General features: G+C 38.2%; 1 non-coding gene and 1 pseudogene across 1 annotated transcript; both read left to right on the top strand.

The window, feature by feature from the left end:
• LOC109947430 lies at positions 916-22,785 on the top strand (annotated as a pseudogene).
• Positions 1,341-1,413, top strand: TRNAK-CUU. Its single transcript has one exon. It is a non-coding gene; the product is annotated as a tRNA-Lys (tRNA).

Raw genomic sequence — 23,382 nt, 5'->3', positions numbered from 1 at the left:
TAATAAGGTGCAAATGGTTATTTTTTGTTTAATACAATTATGATTATGTGGATTTATTAAAGTTTATTAGATTAATCTAATAGTTAATATTATCTTAAATGCGTGTAAATGCACGGATACTAAATGTAGAGGCTTGGGATACAGGGAGAAAGGCAGCTGGCAATTCTTAGCGTGATGGGTTGTGGCTTTCTAGGATGTTTCTTGAATTCATTTTTAATAAATGGATAATTGTGTGTGGGCTTATTTTTATGTTTTTAATAAATATGTAGGCCTAACCATATAGATGAGTAATAAAAGTTGAGTGTGGGTCATGGCCCATACTGGGCGTGAGCTGGGTCCGCCTGAATTGCCTCTACAGGAGGGAAAGAGGAATATCATTTTCCGGGGTTCATTGTTGATTGTTAAAGACTTTATGCAATTGGGCTACAATGGAAAGAAATATGGAAGCAGATGGGCTTACCTTGGTCTGGGTTTGCACCTAGGCCTGCATGTGCTGGACACCCCCAACCGTTTTTAGTTGATGTGCTACCAGATGATTAGCCTGGCGTTAAGAAAATAGTACTGCGTCCGCAGCAAAGACACTTCTCAAACCTATATTTCTGGGATTACTGACACAAATTTCATTCTTAATCTCAAGTGTAAAATTACATGCCAAACTGATCGGAAATTGGAATATTACATCTTCACTGATCCCTTTTGAAGAATCATGGTGTACAACTCATTCAAATGAAAACATTACACCCATTGCCATTTATCAAATCATCAATGAATCCCTTTTATACTAATATCATGGGGTAGGCTTCAAGAATCTCTGCTAGCCCTACCATTCAAGTAACATTGAGATAGAAAGAATTAGAGAGACCATTTTATTTCCCTTCCTAATGTACTTCAACCAGACCATAGAACAGTAGGATTATGGAACTGTTGCTTTGCTACTTTCAAATTTGGCTTACACTCCTATAATGTGTTTCAAAAAGATGGAGAGACTTAGTGTGCAGTGAAGAGTGGCATACTTACCGTCGAAAGCATAAACTTGATGAGACTTGGATCTATGCTTTGTGTCGAGACAGGTTGGACCGACTTTGCTGTTATGTGTTGGATCCCAACTCATCAAGAAGGTCATGGAAGCTTGTTCAGGGACTTCCGCCTCGCGTCTTGAAGGGAAAAGGCATGGGTTTCGAAGTGCTGGGAAACAAAGTTTACCTGTTGGGTGGTTGTGGTTGGTGTGAAGATGCTACTGGCGAGGTCTACTGTTATGATGCTTCTCAATACCTGAATGGTTTGAACTCTACGTGATTGGCTGTGATGTTGTGGTAAGATTTGTGTATTTACTATATATATACCGTCTAACTCAGTCGGTAGAGCGCAAGGCTCTTAACCTTGTGGTCATGGGTTCGAGCCCCATGGTGGGCGCTTACAAATATTTTACTTCTTTTTTCGTGTTCATACAGAGAAGATAACCTTTAAAAACCAAAAACAAAACAAAAATACTTTAAAAAATACTGGACTTTCAAAGTAAGTATTTTCTTTCTTACACAGGCGGAAAGAATAACGTTAGTAAAGTGCATTTCCCAGATTGACAACACTTTCATTTCTGTGATTGATTCACTTAACTCAAATTCTTCCTTCTTTTTTTTTTTTTTAAATCCACACGAGCAATATAGTAAAAGGCAATTAAGTGTTTGCATTCCCTACATTGAGATAACATGCTCGAATCAGAAAAAACCATGAGGTACACAAGAACATCATACCAAATACTTCATTAGGGGTGAAGTTCCCATTAAGTTCTTACAAATAACGGTGCAACTCATTTACTATAAAATAAATGGTTCCCTTATTTCAGTGAGATCCCTTATCATCATCACTCAAGTACTCGAATGCTAGTACAAAAAGCAGTCCTTCGTCTCGTCCATCTTCAACTGAAGGAAAAGAATGTCATCTCAAAGGTGCCTGCACTAAAAACGAAGGGAAACATAATTATAACTAGTGAACAAAATCATGCATGCATGTTCCTTTTATATAGCAAAAAATAGAAAGTTCATATTTCCTTTTAAAAAAATATTAATTATGTCATATAATATCTACATGCATTTCGGGATAAAGAACAACTAACTTGCATCATTGAATTTCAAAAATAGTATGTGAGAGAGATAGTAGTAATTACCATTTATCTAGTATTACGTATCCTTTGCCTGATGATTTCTGTCTTCACGTACAACCAATCTGTGAAACAAATCCAGAAATTGAAGTATGTATATCTGCATGACCTGTTGAATAGAAGAGTGCCAAAAACTCCCCAAAATCCAACAGCAAACCCAAGCCCCAAACTAATGTAAAATCCTTGCGATATGAGCCCATCTTTATTGTCTTCATTCACCAACACAGTTTGTCGTGGACCTTTTTCCTCCTCATTGCATGTCCTTAGGAGTGGCAGTCCACAAAGTAGAGGATTTCCACCATAAGAAGATGGACTAAAGCTTTGGAGCTGGGTCCCTATTGGAATTTTTCCAGACAAGTTGTTTTCTGACAAGTCCAAGTAACGAATACGATCTATCTGAGATAGACTGTTTGGAATTCTGCCATTAATCTGGTTTCTTGATAAATCAAGGAAATCTAACTCCTGCAGCATTCCAATCCTTGGAGGTATTTGACCTGTTAATTGGTTTCTTGACAGGTTTAAAGAAACCAAACCAACAAGATCAGTGATTTCACTAGGAATCTCCCCAGTCAACTTATTGCTTGAGAGATCAATACTCTTTACAAGTCCCAGAGTACTTTTGTATTTAGACCTTACCCCTTTCCATGTTAAAGATGCTTCCTCCTCATAATGCCAAATAAAATTTAATTCTCCCAGCTGAGTCATATATGAATGTTGGATAATTCGACTTGAATTTCCTTTATGAGCCAAAACAATCAAATTGTTGAGACATTTGGGTATAGTTCCAGAGATGTTGTTCATCGACAAATCCAAAATTTGAATGCTTGTCAGATGGCATAATTGGGGCGGGATGCTTCTATAGAACTGATTACCTCGAAGGATTAAGATAGTCAAATTCGGAAGACTAGCCCCTAACCATTCAGGTATTGAGCATGATAAGCTATTTTCCCCAAGATCAAAAAGTGTCAACTTTGTACAATTCTTCAATTGTGAAGGCAACTGTCCCACAAATCTGTTGTTACTTAGTCTTAGTGTCTCGATACTAAACAAGTGCCCCATCGTGGTGGGAATTTTTCCAAATAAATAGTTATTGCTGAAATCAAGGAAGACTAATTTTTTAAAATGGATCCAACAATCAGGAAGTTCTCCAGATACATGATTGCTTGAGAGATCAAGAAAGGTTAAATTACTATCCTCGGTTGCACACGAAAAAAAAGCTGCCCCAGAAAAGTTATTATGGGAGAGATCTAGAACTGAAGCTTTTGATAGAATTGAAGGGATTGGACCATTCAATTGATTCCAACTCAAATTTAGGCGCGGTGCAAACTCCAATCTAATATTTCCAACTGTTCCTCTCATTTGATTGTGAGAGATATCCATACCCACTAATTTTTGTGGCAAATCCCAAAACCAACTTGGAATGGTATCAGAAATTCCAGCATCAGAAATATCAAGCCATGTATAATTTTTTTGAGTTTGAAGCCATTTTGGGAAAGACGACAGCCACATCTTACAAGACTTCAATATTATGCGTTGCAATTGGAAGGGAGGAATCCAATCAAAACTGAAGTTTAAAAGTAGTGAGTTAGATGATAAACTCAAATAACTTAATTTGGAGAGTTTTGAAAAATGAGTTTCTGAAATCACTCCGTCCAAAGAATTCCCATCAAAACCAATAGTCTCCAGCTTGGACATTTGTCCAATACTTTCAGGTATTCTTCCACTTAAGTTATTGCCCCCGAGAGACAAGTGTTTCAATGATAAGAAGTTCGTAAGATCAGGCAATGAACCCGAAAGGTCAGGATTTTGAGAGAGATACAAACTCTCCAATGTCTTTTGAGCGCATTTGGACAATGTTTCAACAAAGTCTGAAAGTTGTCCACTAAGACTATTAAACCCAAGGTTCAACTCTCGCAGCCTACATAACTTGGCGAAGGAATTCGGGATCCCTCCTTCAAGTTTTCTACCAGAGAGAATAAGATATGCAAGAGAGCTCATGTTTCCGAAATAATCAGGAATTGAGGAACCTCTGAAATTGTTCAAAGAGAGATCAAGATAAACAAGGTTGGTATGTTGAGAAGTCAACTAAATCCCAATATATTTGGGATTGAGTGATTTGCCAAATTATATGTAATTGATTGTACATGATTTGCTTTCCTTTACTAGTCTCTTGATTGTAGGAAACTTGGGTGTAGATACCCTTAACAGTGTAAAGAGAAAACGTGCAAGTAATCAAACATTCTTCTTTTGATTACAATTTTACATGGTATCAGAGCAGGAGAAAACCTAGCTCTTGTTTTTCTCTTTACCGTCAAAATTCCCAGCTTCCTCATTCTTTGTTTTCGTTAGTTCTCTGCCATGGCTAATGACAAAGAAGTTGAAACTTCTTCCAAGGATGGAAACAAGTCTGAAGTTTCCAACCCTTTTTTCATTCATCACTCTGACCATCCTGGCATGGTTCTTGTATCCAAACCATTGAATGGAGACAACTATGGGACATGGTGTCGTTCCATGCGAATCTCCTTGAGTGCCAAGAACAAACTTGGTTTTGTTGATGGCACTGTCAAGAAGCCTTCAAAGAAAACCGATCCTGATGAGTTCTCTCTTTGGCAACGTTGCAATGATATGATCCTATCTTGGATCTTGAATTCCCTTGATCAAGACATAGCTGATAGCGTCATCTACTCTGACACTGCTCATGATATATGGGAAGATTTGAAGGAGCGCTTCTCTCAAAGCAACGTTCCTCGAATTTTCCAGATCCAACGTGACATTGCTTCCCTTACTCAAGATCAAATGTCGGTTGCCGCTTATTACACAAGACTTAAGGGGCTATGGGATGAGTTGGCATCATACAGTGATGTGCCGACTTGTACCTGTGGTGCCATGAAAGATCATGCTGAACGTGATGAGAGGAATAGGGTGATGCAATTTCTCATGGGTCTGAATGATTCATATGCTGCTGCTCGTGGACAGATTCTTCTTATGCAGCCCCTACCATCCATACGCAACATCTATTCCTTAGTTTCCCAAGAGGAGAAGCAACGACAACTGGGGACTCCTCATACTACCTTGGAACCTGCTGCAATGGCTGTTCGCCAACACCAAGGACCTTCGAATTCTAATCGTAAGCCTCTTCACTGCACTCACTGCGATCGGGATCATCACACAATTGATACCTGTTATAAACTTCATGGCTATCCTCCTGGGCATCGACTGCACATATCCAACCGAAACAAGAAAGGCTCAAGTTCCTCTGCCAATCATGTGCAGAACAATCCCACTATGCAAGAATTGAAGTCTGCCATGCCCAACCTATCTGACAGTGAGTATCAGCAGATTCTTACCATGATGAATGATAAGAAAGAGCCACAAGCAAACTCTGCAGGTTTGTCATATTATCCTTTACCTTTACATCGCTGGCTGATTGATAGTGGCGCAACAGATCATATTACATCCACCTCACATTCTTTTACGTCCACAAATAACAACCCTTCCATTCCACCAGTTGTATTGCCTAGCGGTGAAAAGGCTTCTATTATTTCTGTTGGGAATGCTTCTCTCAACTCATCTCTTTCTTTAAACAATGTCTTGTATGTGCCTAGCTTCAAAGTTAATTTGATGTCAGTAAGCAAACTTACACAAGGACTTCATTGTTCCATCTCTTTTTTTCCTAATTGGTGCATTTTGCAGGACTTGGCTACGAGGAAGACGATTGGTCTGGGTAAACAGCAAGGAGGTCTTTACTACTTGGTTTCTTTGGCGTCAGACAAGCCTTCCCTTCTCCCACCATCTTGCAACCATGCTCATGCCTCAACTCACCTCTGGCACAGCCGTTTAGGCCATCCATCATCTTCTCGTTTACAATTTTTAGCTAAGAATGTTTTAAATTTCCCTTTTTCAAATAATGCTTGCGAGGTTTGTCCCTTGGCAAAGCAAACTCGCTTACCTTTTAATTTAAGTTCTATTTCCTCTTCTAAACCATTCTCTCTTATTCATTGTGACATTTGGGGGCCACATAAAATTGCATCTTTTTCAGGGGCTCGTTATTTTCTAACTATTGTGGATGATTTTACTAGGTTCACATGGTTATTTCTCATGCAAAATAAATCTGAAACACAGAACTTGCTTAAATCTTTTTTTGCCTTTGTCCAAACACAATTCAATACTCACGTACAACAAATACGCGTTGATAATGGAGGTGAATTTTCTTCCATGCGTCGTTTCTTTCACGAACATGGGGTTATCTTTCAACATACTTGTGTCTACACACCACAACAAAATGGTGTTGTAGAGCGCAAGCACCGACATATCATAGAGATGGCTAGGGCTTTACGTTTTCAGGCAAATCTCCCTATTTCTTTTTGGGGAGAATGTGTTCTCACCGCCATTTACTTGATCAATCGTCTACCCACTACCCTTTTATCCAAGATATCCCCATATGAGAAGCTGTACCATCAACCTCCTTCTTATACCCACCTCCGCGTTTTTGGTTGTTTAGCCTATGCCACCATTGTCCAACCTTCCCATAAATTTGATCCTAGAGCCAAGCGATGTGTTTTTCTCGGTTATCCTTTCGGTCAAAAGGCCTACAAATTATTTGATCTTACCACCAAAAAAATTTTTACCAGTCGTGATGTCGTTTTTCATGAAAGTCATTTTCCTTTCCAAACTCTCCCTTCTTCCTCTCTCACGGAACCTCCACCTCCTGTTTTACCTCTTCCTTTATCTGATTTGTCATCTCCTCCATGTATATCTCCTGACTTACTCTCACCGCATCCTCCATCTCCTTCTACCCCACCCGATCTCACGGCTTCTTTCGACACCGCTGCCCCCATTTTTCCCTCGGACACCACTGCCATACCAGCCCCATCACAACCTTCCTCTCCTTCTGTACCACCAGCCCCCATCCGCCACTCTCTTCGCCATAAGGTTAAACCAGCCCATCTCCATGATTATGTTTGCTCACAGGTTACTCTACCCACGCTTGACCAATCGTCGGACTCCTTGCCATGTCGCACCAAAGGTACTCGTTATCCCCTTTCTAATTTCCTTTCTTATCACCGTTACTCACCATCACACTTTACTTTCATTGCCAATATTAGTCGGCCAGTGGAACCTAACACTTTTGCAGAGGCTGTTTCTAATCCCCACTGGCAAGAGGCTATGCAATCTGAACTTGCAGCTTTGGAATCCAATCAGACTTGGTCCCTCACTTCTCTTCCACCTGGGAAGCAACCCATTGGATGCAAATGGGTCTATAAAATCAAGCATCGCTCCGATGGCACCATTGAGCGCTACAAGGCTCGTCTCGTGGCCAAAGGGTACACTCAAACTGAAGGTCTTGACTACCATGACACATTTTCTCCTACTGCCAAAATGGTTTCTGTTCGGTGTGTTCTTGCTCTTGCCGCTGCCCACCACTGGTCTTTGCATCAACTTGACGTCCACAATGCATTCCTCCATGGCGATTTACATGAGGAAATCTACATGTCACCTCCTCCTGGTCTTCGGCGACAGGGGGAGCATTTGGTATGTCGCCTTCACAAATCCTTGTACGGATTGAAGCAAGCATCTCGCCAATGGTTTTCTAAGTTCACTGAAGCCATACAAGCTGCTGGTTTCACTCAGTCCAAAGCCGATTATTCGCTTTTTACCTGCAAAAATGGCAAGTCCTTCACCGCTCTTTTGATCTACGTTGATGACATATTGATTACAGGAAATAATTTGCCTGCCATTGATGCTCTCAAGCGATTTCTTAATACTCGTTTTAAGATCAAAGACCTTGGTGATCTTAAATATTTTTTGGGCATTGAGGTCTCACGTTCCAGGAAAGGAATTTCTATTTGTCAAAGGAAATATGCATTGGACATTATTAAAGATGGAGGAGCTTTGGGAGCACGTCCAGTAAGCTTTCCCATGGAACAAAATTCCAAAATTTCTTCTGATACAGGTGAGATACTTCATGATCCAGCAAAGTATAGACGATTGGTGGGACGTTTGATTTATCTCACCATAACAAGACCTGATATTACCTACTCAGTACACATACTCAGTAGGTTCATGCATGAGCCTCGCAAGCCACACTTAGATGCCGCCATGAGAGTTTTGAGGTATTTGAAAAGTACACCAGGACAAGGACTCTTCTTTCCTGCTGGAAATGAGATGAAGTTGACGGCATACTGTGATTCAGATTGGGCGGGATGTCCAACCACACGAAGGTCCACAAGTGGCTATTGCGTATTTCTTGGAAATTCTTTGATCTCATGGAGAACAAAGAGACAAAAAACAGTATCTCTTTCTTCAGCAGAGGCTGAATATCGCGCAATGACAGGTGCTTGCTGTGAAATTACTTGGTTGCGTTATCTATTGCAAGACCTACAACTCCCAAACCCAGGACCAGCTACTTTACACTGTGATAACCAAGCTGCGCTGCACATATCTGCCAATCCAGTGTTCCATGACAGAACTAGACACATTGAAATTGATTGTCATTTTATCAGGGATAAAATTCTGGACAGAACAGTGGTTACAAGATATATTTCATCTCAACAACAAGTAGCAGATGTGTTTACGAAGGCCTTGGGAAAAGAAGATTTTTCGGCTATGGTATGCAAGTTGGGAGTTCACAATATTCACTCTCCAACTTGAGGGGGAGTGTTGAGAAGTCAACTAAATCCCAATATATTTGGGATTGAGTGATTTGCCAAATTATATGTAATTGATTGTACATGATTTGCTTTCCTTTACTAGTCTCTTGATTGTAGGAAACTTGGGTATAGATACCCTTAACAGTGTAAAGAGAAAACGTGCAAGTAATCAAACATTCTTCTTTTGATTACAATTTTACATGGTACGAGTACCAGACAACCATTGGAAAATTGAAGAGTTGAGATTGTTTTGGGAGAGATCAACATGAACAAGAGAGTTAGAAGAATTCATGAGAGAAGCAGAGGATATAATTGGACGAGGAAGTTTACACCCCATTAATATCAAGTTTCTTAATTTAGGAAGCGTATTAACTGCTTCCAGCCAACCAACAACATCACTGAGATTAGTGTAAGTTAGGTCCAAGTGTTTCAGACCTGAACGATTAGGGAGCCAATTGAGGTTTTTTGCGTGGATAATAGAATATCCATTAGAGCTGAGATCGAGATACTGCAAGTGTGTGAGGTTTTCAAGTTGATATGGAATTTCACCTCCAAAATTAGCAGAAGAGAGGTCGAGGTGTCTTAAATTGCTCATAGATCCAATGAAATCTGGAATTTTGCTCCAATTGAAATTATTGAAACTAAGGTAAAAATACTCCAAATGCTGCAAGTGAACGAGTTTAGGACTAATCTTACCTTGCAAAGATTGGTCTCCAAGATCAAGCTTAACAACATGACCAGTTTGGTTGTTGCAGTAGACTCCGTCCCATTGGCAACAATCTTTGTTTTGGGCATCTCTTCCCCATGAAAGGAGGCGATCGCCGTCGTCACCCACGAGGCCTTGTTTGAGTGCAAGGAGTGCTTGCCTGTCCCTCTCGCTACATCCAACGCAAGGACTGCTCATGTGTAGTAAAAGCACCACAATAATTGCATAGAGGAGTTTGAAGCAGCACCTTGCTTCAACCATGTTAGCTACGGTAATGATCAAGACGAACAAGGGAAACTCTTTAGGAAAAATGTAAAGCACAAAAGTAAGCATACATGCAAAACTGATGAAGTACATATATATGCTTGTATGATATCTCAAGATTGACGAAACATGGTGGACTTGACTCCTTGTCCTAAAACAGAATTCTGACAAAACCGCTTTTTTCAGAATTCTGTAATCAATAAGTCCGTGTGAACCCCTGAATTTGAGATGTGAATTTGAGATGAGAGTCCAGTTAGAAGTCGGGCGATGAAGTCTTAAGTCGTTGTGGGAAATGTGGGAAATGTGAGAGCTGTTCAGACTCTGGTTAAAGAATCATGCAATTTTAATGGGACCCATGTAGTAAATGGTGGAGAAAGTCATGTGGCAGTAAATGATGGCAGAAATTGAAGACAATTTTGTTTTCATTTTGCTGCTGCCAAAATAGGAATCTGAAGGAAGAAAAAGCATTGCTTTTTCCCATTGAACCAACTGCCTATCAATGGGCAGCAAGTGATTCATTTGAACAAAGACCAGGTAACAGTTGAAACACAGGTGCATTGAGAGAACGGCAGAGCAAGAGAGAAAAAAAAAACTTCTGGGGAGAGATAGAGTTCTAGTGGAAAGCTAGAGGAAAAATAAAATAAAAAACTTTTGGGAGAGAGAAGAGTTCTTGGGAAGTTTACGAGTCGGGGTGTTCAAGGGTTTCAGGTTTGGATTGTATTGATGTAACTCAACTCTTGTATTGCAACGTGGTTGACACCGGTTTTTTATTTTTTATTTTTTTTTAAAAAATAACCTAGCAACTTTAGTTGAAATATGTCTATAAATTTATGTTGCACGGACACGGGTATGGGGACAAGAAAACGCAACATGGCAACACGGAAAATGTCAAAAAATTAGGACACGGACATAGACAAGGCTAGGACATGTCAATTAAAATAATAATAAATTATAATAAAATTATAATATAATTATATAAAAAATTAATTCATACTCGATACTTTAATATCATAATACAATAAAACAAAACAAAATACTCATATTAATCATGTATACATAATAATTAATGTATTATAAAATATCATTTATACATAATAATTAATGTTCCACAAAATATGATTCTCATTATTCCTTTAATTGTAGAATCTGTTTTTCTATTATTCTATTCTTATTAACGACCTGAAGGTTCAAGAAAGTAAAAGAGAATCCATCTCTCCATCTTTTTCTCTTTATAAAAGAGATAAATAAAGCAGGAAATGGAAATTTACAGCGCCTCTGTTCTTCTACTTCAACTCCCTCTTGGATCACCCACTCCAATTAACCAAAATAGACCACCGCTTGATCCGCAAGCTCCGGCCTCGACTCTCGGCGTGGCTTCGCCTATCTCGGTCTGGTACTTCAATTTTTACCTTTTGCTCATGTGTTTCAACTTCTTTACCATGAATTTTTTGTGCTTTTTGCCTTTGGTTTGTGATTTAATGTAATTTGGACTTCTACTTGCCGAATTCTACCCGGTTTTTACACTTTTAACCCTTCTTTTTAAAATTATTTCAAACCTATCCACTACAGTTTAGAAAATTTCGTTTTGACCCTTTGTCACTGAGGCATAGAAATCAGTAAAGCCTCTTTGTGGTCATGGGTTCGAGCCCCATGGTGGGGGCTTACAAATGTTTTACTTCTTTTTTCGTGTTCATACAGAGAAGAGAACCTTTAAAAACAAAAAACAAAACAAAAAAACTTTAAAAAATACTGGACTTTCAAAGTAAGTATTTTCTTTCTTACACAGACGGAAAGAATAACGTTAATAAAGTGCATTTTCCAGATTGACAACACTTTCATTTCTGTGATTGATTCACTTAACTCAAATTCTTCCTCTTTTTTTTAATCCACACGAGCAATATAGTAAAAGGCAATTAAGTGTTTGCATTCCCTACATTGAGATAACATGCTCGAATCAGAAAAAACCATGAGGTACACAAGAACATCATACCAAATACTTCATTAGGGGTGAAGTTCCCATTAAGTTCTTACAAATAACGGTGCAACTCATTTACTATAAAATAAATGGTTCCCTTATTTCAGTGAGATTCCTTATCATCATCACTCAAGTACTCGAATGCTAGTACAAAAAGCAGTCCTTCGTCTCGTCCATCTTCAACTGAAGGAAAAGAATGTCATCTCAAAGGTGCCTGCGCTAAAAACGAAGGGAAACATAATTATAACCAGTGAACAAAATCATGCATGCATGTTCCTTTTATATAGCAAAAGAAAGAAAGTTCATATTTCCTTTTAAACAAATATTAATTATGTCATATAATATCTACATGCATTTCGGGATAAAGAACAACTAACTTGCATCATTGAATTTTAAAAATAGTATGTGAGAGAGATAGTAGTAATTACCATTTATCTAGTATTAGGCATCCTTTGCCTGATGATTTCAGCCTTCACGTACAACCAATCTGTGAAACAAGTCCAGAAATTGAAGTATGTATATCTGCATGACCTGTTGAATAGAAGAGTGCCAAAAACTCCCCAAAATCCAACAACAAATCCAAGCCCCAAGCTGATGTAAAATCCTTGCGACATGAGCCCATCTTTATCATCTTGATTCACCAACATAGTTTGTCCTGGAACTTTTTCCTCCTCATTGCATGTCCTTAGGAGTGGCAGTCCACAAAGTAGAGGATTTCCACCATAAGAAGATGGACCAAAGCTTTGGAGCTGGGTGCCTGTTGGAATTTTTCCAGACAAGTTGTTTTCTGACAAGTCCAAGTAACCAATACGATCTATCTGAGATAGACTGTTTGGAATTCTGCCATTAATCTGGTTTCTTGATAAATCAAAGGAAATCTAGCTCCTGCAGCATTCCAATCCTTGGAGGTATCTGACCTGTTAATTGGTTTCTTGACAGATTTAAAGAAACCAAACCAACAAGATCAGTGATTTCACTAGGAATCTCCCCGGTCAACTTATTGCTTGAGAGATCAATACTCTTTACAAGTCCCAGAGTACTTTTGTATTTAGAACTTACCCCTTTCCATGTTAAAGATGCTTCCTCCTCATAATGCCAAAAATATCTTGTTTCTCCCAGCTGAGTCATATATGAATGTTGGATAATTCGACTTGAATTTCCTTTATGAGCCAAAACAATCAAATTGTTGAGACATTTGGGTATAGTTCCAGAGATGTTGTTCATCGACAAATCCAAAATTTGAACACTTGTCAGATGGCATAATTGGGGCGGGATGCTTTTATAGAACTGATTACCTCGAAGGATTAAGATAGTCAAATTCGGAAGACTAGCCCCTAACCATTCAGGTATTGAGCATGATAAGTTATTTTCCCCAAGATCAAAAAGTGTCAACTTTGTACAATTCTTCAATTGTGAAGGCAAGTCTCCCACAAATCTGTTGTTACTTAGTCTTAGTGTGTCGATACTAAACAAGTGCCCCATCGTGGTGGGAATTTTTCCAAATAAATAGTTATTGCTGAAATCAAGGAAGACTAATTTTTTAAAATGGATCCAACAATCAGGAAGTTCTCCAGATACATGATTGCTTGAGAGATCAAGAAAGGTTAAATTACTATCCTCGGTTGCACACAAAAAAGAAGCTGCCCCAGAAAAGTTATTATGGGAGAGATCTAGAACTGAAGCTTTTGATAGAATTGAAGGGATTGGACCATTCAATTGATTCCAACTCAAATTTAGGCGCGGTGCAAACTCCAATCTAATATTTCCAACTGTTCCTCTCATTTGATTGTGAGAGATATCCATACCCTCTAATTTTTGTGACAAATCCCAAAACCAACTTGGAATGGTATCAGAAATTCCAGCATCAGAAATATCAAGCCATGTATAATTTTTTTGAGTTTGAAGCCATTTTGGGAAAGACGACGGCCGCATCTTACAGGACTTCAAGAATATGTCTTGCAATTGGAAGGGAGGAATCCAATCAAAACTGAAGTTCAAAAGTAGTGAGTCAGATGATAAACTCAAAGAACTTAATTTGGAGAGTTTTGAAAAATGAGTTTCTGAAATCACTCCTTCCAAAGAATTCCAACCAAAACCAATAGTCTCCAGCTTGGACATCTGTCCAATACTTTCAGGTATTCTTCCACTTAAGTTATTGCTCTCGAGAAACAAGTGTTTCAATGATAAGAAGTTCGTAAGATCAGGCAATGAACCCGAAATGTTAGGATTATCCGAGATATACAAACTCTCCAATGTCTTTTGAGCGCATTTGGACAATGTTTCAATGAAGTCTGAAAGTTGTCCACTAAGACTATTAAGCCCAAGGTCCAACTCTCGCAGCCTACATAACTTGGCAAAGGAATTCGGGATCCCTCCTTCAAGTTTGTTATAATAGAGACTAAGATATGCAAGAGAGCTCATGTTTCCGAAATAATCAGGAATTGAGGAACCATTGAAATTGTTCTCAGATAGATCAAGATAAACAAGGTTGGTATGAGTACCGGACAACCATTGGAAGATTGAAGAGTCAAGATTGTTGAAGGAGAGATCGACACGAATAAGAGATTTAGAAGAGTTCAAAACAGAAACAGAGGATATAATTGGAGGAGGAAGATTACACCCATGTAATATCAAGTTTCTTAATTTAGGAAGCGTATTAACTGCTTCCAGCCAACCAACAACATCACTGAGATTAGTGTAAGTTAGGTCCAAGTGTTTCAGACCTGAACGATTAGGGAGCCAATTGAGGTTTTTTGCATGGATAACAGAATATCCATTAAAGCTGAGATCGAGATACTGTAAGTGTGTGAGGTTTTCAAGTTGATATGGAATTTCACCTCCAAAATTAGCAGAAGAGAGGTCGAGGTGTCTTAAATTGCTCATAGATCCAATGAAATCTGGAATTTTGCTCCAATTGAAATTATTGAAACTAAGGTTCAAATACTCCAAATGCTGCAAGTGAACGAGTTTAGGACTAATCTTACCTTGCAAAGATTGGTCTCCAAGATCAAGCTTAACAACATGACCAGTTTGGTTGTTGCAGTAGACTCCGTCCCATTGGCAACAATCTTTGTTTTGGGCATCTCTTCCCCATGAAAGGAGGCGATCGCCGTCGTCACCCACGAGGCCTTGTTTGAGTGCAAGGAGTGCTTGCCTGTCCCTCTCGCTACATCCAACGCAAGGACTGCTCATGTGTAGTAAAAGCACCACAATAATTGCATGGAGGAGTTTGAAGCAGCACCTTGCTTCAACCATGTTAGCTACGGTAATGATCAAGACGAACAAGGGAAACTCTTTAGGAAAAATGTAAAGCACAAAAGTAAGCATACATGCAAAACTGATTAAGTACATATATATATGCTTGTATGATATCTCAAGATTGACGAAACATGGTTGACTTGACTCTTTGTCCTAAAACAGAATTTTGAGAAAACCGCTTTCCCACTTATTGCAATCAATAAAGCCCATTATCCTAAAACAGAATTCTGACAAAACCGCTTTGTTCAGAATTCTGCAATCAATAAGTCCGTGTGAACCCCTGAATTTGAGATGTGAATTTGAGATGAGAGTCCAGTTAGAAGTCGGGCGACGAAGTCTTAAATCGTTGGGGGAAATGTGGGAAATGTGAGAGCCGTTCAGACTCTGGTTAAAGAATCATGCAATTTTCATGGAACCCATGTAGTAAATGGTGGAGAAAGTCATGTGGCAGTAAATGATGGCAGAAATTGAAGACAATTTTGTTTTCATTTTGCTGCTGTCAAAATAGGAATCTGAAGGAAGAAAAAGCATTGCTTTTTCCCATTGAACCAACTGCCTATCAATGGGCAGCAAGTGATTCATTTGAACAAAGACCAGGTAACAGTTGAAACACAGGTGCATTGAGAGAACGGCAGAGCAAGAGAGAAAAAAAACTTCTGGGGAGAGATAGAGTTCTACTAAACCACATGGTTGACACAGGTAATTCACCAAACATGGGTGAGTCTTTAGCAAACTCACTTTCCACCTAGTAAACTACTACATTTCCAAATTCACCGAGGCATAGAAATCAGTAAAGTCCCTTTGTTTAGCCTAAAAAAGAAATCAGCCAAAACCACGTTTTTCACAAGTGAAAGTGTGAACTCTTGAATTGGAGATGAATATCTTGCCTCAGATTATCACATTTAGTGCATCTATGATTAATTACAATACGCTGATTGCTACCACAATAAGCATACAGTCAGAAGAGTCCAGTCTGTGGGGTGATGTGCATTAAATAATGGTTGAAATTGAAGACAATTTTGGTCTTATTTGCTCTTACCAAAATAGGTATAGGAAGGAAAAAAGAGCCTTGTTTTTTCACGTTGAGCCAACGGTTTATTAACAGGCAGCAAGTGAATCATGTGAAAGACGAGCATGCAAGAGATGAAACACGGGTTGTGGAAATAATCCGCCATTGGAAATAATGGATGAGAGAAGACTTGTGGAAATAATGGGTGTCCAAGGATAGCTAGCTGGCAGCCACCCTTCACTCTCTTTTCCTCGTAGGGGGGACATTTTGGAAATGGCCAAAAAGAGAGAAATATTTTTAAAAGAAGTTAAAATGTATAAAAATACTTTTATTATTTTTGGATTTTTTAAGGAATCATTTACATTTGTATGTTTTTGGTTTGAAAGTTGAGTGATTTTTCTGTCTTTTTCAAAAAAGTTTTGGTTTTTTCCAAAAGTGAAAGTTTTTTTTTTAGTTAAAACCTAAATTTACTTTTTTTTTTTTTTTTGTTACTAGGTTCTATAGTTGACAAGCACATATAAGATTTTCATATGCAATATTTATGACCAATTAATTTTCAGTTATGAATTTGTATATTTAATTGCAATAGGATTATGGAACTGTTGCTTTGCTACTTTCAAATTTGGCTTACACTCCTAAAATGTGTTTCAAAAAGATGGGAGAGACTTAGTGTGCAGTAAAGAGTGGCATACTTACCGTCGAAAGCATAAACATGATGAGACTTGGATCTATGCTTTGTGTCGAGACAGGTTGGACCTACTTTGCTGTTATGTGTTGGATCCCAACTCATCAAGAAGGTCATAGAGGCTTGTTCATGGACTTCCGCCTCGCGTCTTGAAGAGAAAAGGCATGGGTTAGTGCTGGGAAACAAAGTTTACCTGTTGGGTGGTTGTGGTTGGTGTGAAGATGCTGTTAAACATAATGCATTTGTATCAGTTGTTTGAATAGAGTTGTGTCTCTTGAGAAGAGCTATGTTCAGGAAGAGTTGTATCTCTTAGAAGTCTAGAGTTGTATCTGCAACTATTGGAACTAATCCAAGAGTTATGTCTGTTTATGAAAAATGTCTGAGTGTTATTATATATAGCCAATGTAATAGGCTGCTGTAGATGAAAGAAGTTAACAAAAAATCAGTTCAAATAATTCTCTGTTTTACAAACACTCTCCGCCTCACTTTATATTTCCATCATATATACTTGAGTTTTGTGATCATTCCTCCAACAAATTTGGTACCAGAGCAGTATTTGATCTTATCGCTACCGCTGTGATTAGCAATGGCATCAAGTTCAAATCCCTCTACCATTGGGAATATCTAGAATCTAATGCCTATTTTTGATGGTGAGAATTATGAGTATTGGAGCGTTCAAATGAAGACTCTGTTTATCTCCCAGGATCTTTGGGATATTGTAGAAGATGGGTATGAGGAACAAGAAACTTCAAAAGCAGAAAAGGAAACACAAGAAAAACAGCAGATTTACAAGGAAAATAAGAAAAAAGATGCCGAGGCGTTGTTTCTAATTCAACAAGGAGTAAGCAAAAATCTCTTTCCAAGATTACTTCCAGCAACAACATCAAAGCAGGCTTGGGAAATTCTCAAAATTGAGTTCAAAGGTTCATAAAAAGTGATCTCCATCAAACTGCAATCCTTATGGCGGGAATTTGATAACTTACTTATGAAAGACAATGAATCCATTCAAGCATTCTTCACAAAGGTTTCTGGGATTGTGAACCAAATCAGATGTTATGGGGACACTATTTCCGACAAGAAAATCGTAGAAAAAACTTTACGAAGTCTACCGCCAAAATATGATCATGTCGCTGCTGCAATAGAAGAATCAAAAGATTTATTCTACACTTTCTTTACATGAATTAATTGGTTCATTGGAAGCACATGAAAAAAGAATCAACAGATTCACAGAACAATCTGCGGAGCAAGCTTTCCAGTCCAAGGTGAATTCGAAAGAGAAAGAAGACAAACAAAATGGAGGACAATTCCAGAAATCTCAAAATGGGAGAAACAAAAATTTTGGGCGTAGAAACTCCAACAAAGGAGGCAACAGTTTCAATAATCAACAACAAAGCAACAGTCCCAATCATCAACAAGGAAGCAGCAGTTCGAATAATCAACAAGGAAGTAGCAATAATCAAAATGGAAGATCATCCCTTCAATGCTATGTTTGCAACAAATATGGCAATATAAGTGTAGATTGCCGATACAAATGTACCCGATGCAGGATACCCAACCATTCACAAAGAGACTGTAGATATCAGAAAAACAATGAGGCAAATTTTACGGAGAACAATGACTCTCAAGAGCAATTATTTTATACAAGTTTCAGTTCTCATCAAGATTCACAAGATGTTTGGTACGTGGATAGCAGATGCAATAATCATATGACAGGAAATAAGCAATGCTTTGTCAAGTTAGAAGAAAAAGTGAACTCACAAGTCAAGCTTGGTGATGGAAAACTACACAACGTGGAAGGCAAGGGTATCATTTCTGTGCAAACAAAGGGATGTACCCCAAAACTTATCTATGATGTGTTGTATGTTCCTAATTTGGCTCAAAATTTACTAAGTGTGGGACAACTTTTGCAAAGAGGATTCTTGGTTAAATTTGAAGATGATTATTGTGTTATTTCTGATAAAAAGAATAACACTCTGGTGGCAAAGATAAAAATGACAACAAACAAAGTTTTTCCGCTGTTGATGACATCAAAGGAAAACTTTGCTTTGGAAGCAGAAAAAGTTGATGGATCGTTGTTATGGCATCTTAGATATGGGCATTTGAATCAAAGAAGCCTGTAGCTGTTACACCAGAAAAATATGGTGGTTGGACTTCCCTCTATTTGCTCTGAAAAGGAAATATGTGAAGGCTGTATCTTCGGAAAATTCCATCGGTTACCATTCTCATAATCATCTTGGAGAGCAAAAGCCCCTCTTGAATTGGTACATGCAGATATTTGCGGACCAACTCGTACACCATCCTTCAATAACAAAAGGTACTTCATTCTATTCGTAGATGATTTCTCCAGGATGATGTGGGTATATTTCTTAGAACAAAAGTCAGAAGCATTTTCTGTTTTCAAGCAATTCAAAGCTTTTGGAGAAAATTAGAGTGGTCACAATTTGAAGGTGTTAAGAACAGATGTGGTGGAGAGTTTACATCAAATGAATTTTCTGAATATTGCAAAAGCAATGGTATTAAAAGAGAGTTGACAACAAGGTACACCCCACAGCAAAACTCGGTTGCCGAAAGAAGAAATCGAACCAGTGTTGAGATGGCAAGAAGCATATGTTGAAAGCAAAAAGTCTGCCAAATACATTTTGGGCTGAAGCAATTCATACAGCAGTATTTATTCTTAATCGGTCTCCAACCAAAGCAGTCAAAGATAAGACTCCTTTTGAAGCATGGCATCGTTTTAAACCAAAGGTGGATTTCTTCAAGATTTTTGGGTGCACTGCATATGCACATATCCCTTCTCAAAAGAGAGAAAAATTTGATGAGAAAGATGAGAAATACATTTTTGTGGGATATAGTGATCAGTCCAAAGCATACAGATTAATTGATCCGAGAACCAATAGTTTGGTAATTTCTAGAGATGTTATTTTTGAAGAACTCAAAGCTTGGAAATGGGAGAATTATGATATTGAAGTACCAAAATTTTTTGAGGATCCAGATTCATCAAATTAAGAAGAAACTCAGATGCTCCAAAATCCAATTCCAAGTGCAAGAACATCTGATCCTAGTTCACCAGATTTAACTCCTAGACTAAACGCAAGAACGCGTTCATTGGCAGACATATATGAGTCGTGTGATCTTGTCTTGAGTGCTTTGGAGCCTCAAAAATTCAAGGAAGCTGTAAAAGAAAATATTTGGCAAGATGCAATGGATGAGGAAATAAGAATTATCAAGAAAAATAGGACAAGGGAACTTGTTGATCGACCCAAATCAAAAGATATAATTGGACTTAAATGGGTCTACAAGATAAAGTGTAATGAAGATGGCTCAATCCAAAAGCATAAGGCTCGCTTGGTTGCAAAAGGATATTCTCAACAACCAGGAATTAATTTTAATGAGACGTTTGCTCCGGTAGTTCGAATGGAAACTATAAGAACTGTTTTGGCTTTAGCTGCACAACTGAAGACAAAAGTTTATCAATTGGATGTCAAATCTGCATTTTTAAATGGAGAACTTGAAGAAGAGGTTTATGTGGAGCAACCTCAAGGTTATGTTGAGAAAGGGAGGGAAGATAAAGTTTATTGCCTCCGTAAAGCCTTATATGGCTTAAAGCAAGCGCCAAGAGCCTGGAACAACAAAATTGATCACTATTTTCAACAAAATGGATTTACAAGAAGCTTAAGTGAGCCATCACTTTATCTCAAGAAAGAAGGTATACATGATTTTCTGATTTTGTGCCTTTATGTTGATGATTTGATTTATACAAGCACAAATCCAAGGATGGCAGAAGTTTTCAAGAAGAACATGATGAAGGAATATGAGATGACATATTTAGGTACTACGAGATATTTTCTTGGTATACAGGTTCAACAATCAGATGAGGGAATATTTATTTCTCAAGAGAAGTATGCTGAAAATCTGTTGAAAAAATTCAATATGTTGAAGAGCAAACCAATGGATACTCCAATGACAATTAATTTGAAGCTTACAAGTAACGATGGAGCACCTAAGTTTGATGCATCCATATATAGAAGTGTGGTTGGTACACTAATTTATCTTACAAATACAAGGCCAGATATTGTTCATGCTGTAAGTGTGGTGTTTAGATTCATGAGTGATCCAAGTAATCACCATTTTGCTGCAGTAAAAAGAATACTCAAATACATACAAGGAACCAAGTGATATGGTATTAGATATACACAAGAGAAGAGAGCACAGTTAGTTGGCTATACATACGTTGACTGGGCAGGTGCAATTGATGATAGAAAAAGCACCTCTGGACATGTGTTTTTCTTGGGAAGTAAAGTTATATCATGGTCGTCGAAGAAGCAAAGTACAGTGGCATTATCAACAGCCGAAGTAGAGTATATTTCAGCCACAAGTACAGCATGTGAAGCAGTATGGATTAAAAGAATATTAGCAAATCTTTGTCAAGAACAAAACACTCCAACAAAATTGTACTGTGATAACATGTCCACAATTGCCATAACAAAGAATCCAGTCTTTCATAGCAGGTCAAAGCACATAGAACTTCGTCATCATTTTATTAGAAAATTGGCTGAAGACGAAGAGATTGAATTGAAATGCTGTAGTACTGATGAGCAGATTGCAGATGTTTTTACAAAAGCACTTCCAAGAGAGAAGTTCTACTATTTCAGAGAAAAGCTAAATGTCGCAGGACAAATGCATTAAGAGGGAGTGTTAAACGTAATGCATTTGTATCAGTTGTTTAAATAGAGTTGTGTCTCTTGAGAAGAGCTATGTTTAGGAAGAGTTGTATCTCTTAGAAGTCTAGAGTTGTGTCTGCAACTATTGGAACTAATCCAAGAGTTATGTCTGTTTATGAAAAAGGTATGAGTGTTATTATGTATAGCCAATGTAATAGGCTGCTGTAGATGAAAGAAGTTAACAAAAATCAGTTTAAATAACTCTCTGTTTTACAAACACTCTCTGCCTCACTTTATATTTCTATCATATACTTGAGTTTTGTGATCATTCCTCCAACAGATGCTACTGGCGAGGTCTACTGTTATGATGCTTCCGTGAACGCTTGGAGTGAAGCTTCTCCATTATCCACTGCTAGGTAATACTTCTCACTTGTACTTTCTGCAGAGTTTTTCATGGGTTAAAGCCGGAATAATTTCTCCCAGGTTCAAATATATCACATTATCTGCTGAGAGAACACCATATTTCATGCAATGCTAAAGATTGGCGATTTCGTGTTTTGACCTGTCAGAGCATATAGATTTCTCATTATTGAATGCTGTCGTGATGAATAGTAAAAACCCTTGCAAATTAGTTTGCTTTTTGTTATTATTTATAATTGTAAAGAGCCTTTGTCTTATTGGATTTGTGCATGCGGGTGCTATTTCGCCTGTGAAGTATTGGATGGAAAAATATATTCCATTGGCGGTTTAGTTTCAAATTCAAGTGATCCACATTCTTGGGACATCTATGACCCTTGCACCAATAGTTGGAAATTTCACTCTGACCCAAACATTGTCCCAGAAATTGAGGATTCTGTGGTCATGGATGGGAAGATCTACATTCGCTGCGGGACTTCTGCTGTAACTTGTCAAGTGTACGCTGTTGTTTATGAACCATCAAGTGGCACATGGCAGCATGCATATGCCGACATGGTTGCCGGCTGGCGGGGTCCAGCAGTTGCCGTAAATGAGACCCTCTATGTGTTGGATCAGAGTTCAGGAACCAGGCTGATGATGTGGCAAAAGGAGTCTAGGGAGTGGATTCCTGTTGGGAGGCTGTCATCCTTGCTCACCAGGCCGCCCTGTCAACTTGTAGCTATTGGGAAGAAATTTTACGTTGTAGGAAAGGGGCTTAGCACAGTCATGTTTGATGTTGAGAATGCAGGGAATATGGAAGGGGTGATGGTTAGTTCTTCAATACCTAAATTGAATTCTGATGATGATGTAATCAGCTGTAAATGTTTATCAATTTTATTTGAAATTATTGTTGCCCAAGGAGTCTTGGAATCATGCTTGGATGTATTTGGATGTCCCATAAACATGAAATTATTTAAAAGATTTGTTGGTTTACCATTCTTGATTAAAAAGTATAAGCTGTGAAGCTATTTATAACACTTGCAAGTTGGACCGTTAGACATCCCCAAGGGTTTGAACACGACGTGAATGGCTGTGATGTTGTGGTAAGATTTGTGTATTTACTGTATATACCTCCTAAGACATCACGTAAAAGAATAGCCCGTCTAGCTCAGTTCGTAGGGCGCAAGGCTCTTAATTTTGTGATCGTGGGTTTGAGCCCACAGTGGGCGCTTACAAATGTTTTACTCTTTTTTTTTGGGTATTCATACAGAGAAGAGAACCTTTAAAAACAAAAAACAAAAAAAAAAACTAGACTTTCAAAGTAAGTATTTTCTTTCTTACATAGACAAAAGATAATGTTAAGTGCCTTTACTAGATTTACAACCCTTTTATTTTTGTGATTGAATCACTTAACTCAAATTATTCCATTGTTTTATTCATACTAGCAATACAGCAAAAGGCAATTAAATGTCTACATTTCCTACATTGAGATAACATGCTCGAGTCAGAAAAAACCATGAGGTACACGAGAACATCATACCAAATACTTCATGAGCGAAGTTCCCATTACGTTCTTACAAATAACGGTACAACTCATTTACTATAAAATAAATGGCTCCT

Source organism: Prunus persica, chromosome G2 (assembly GCF_000346465.2).
Source record: "Prunus persica cultivar Lovell chromosome G2, Prunus_persica_NCBIv2, whole genome shotgun sequence".
Taxonomy (NCBI): domain Eukaryota; kingdom Viridiplantae; phylum Streptophyta; class Magnoliopsida; order Rosales; family Rosaceae; genus Prunus; species Prunus persica.
The sequence above is the reverse complement of the archived record's forward strand: the minus strand, read 5'-3'. Positions and strand labels throughout refer to the sequence as shown.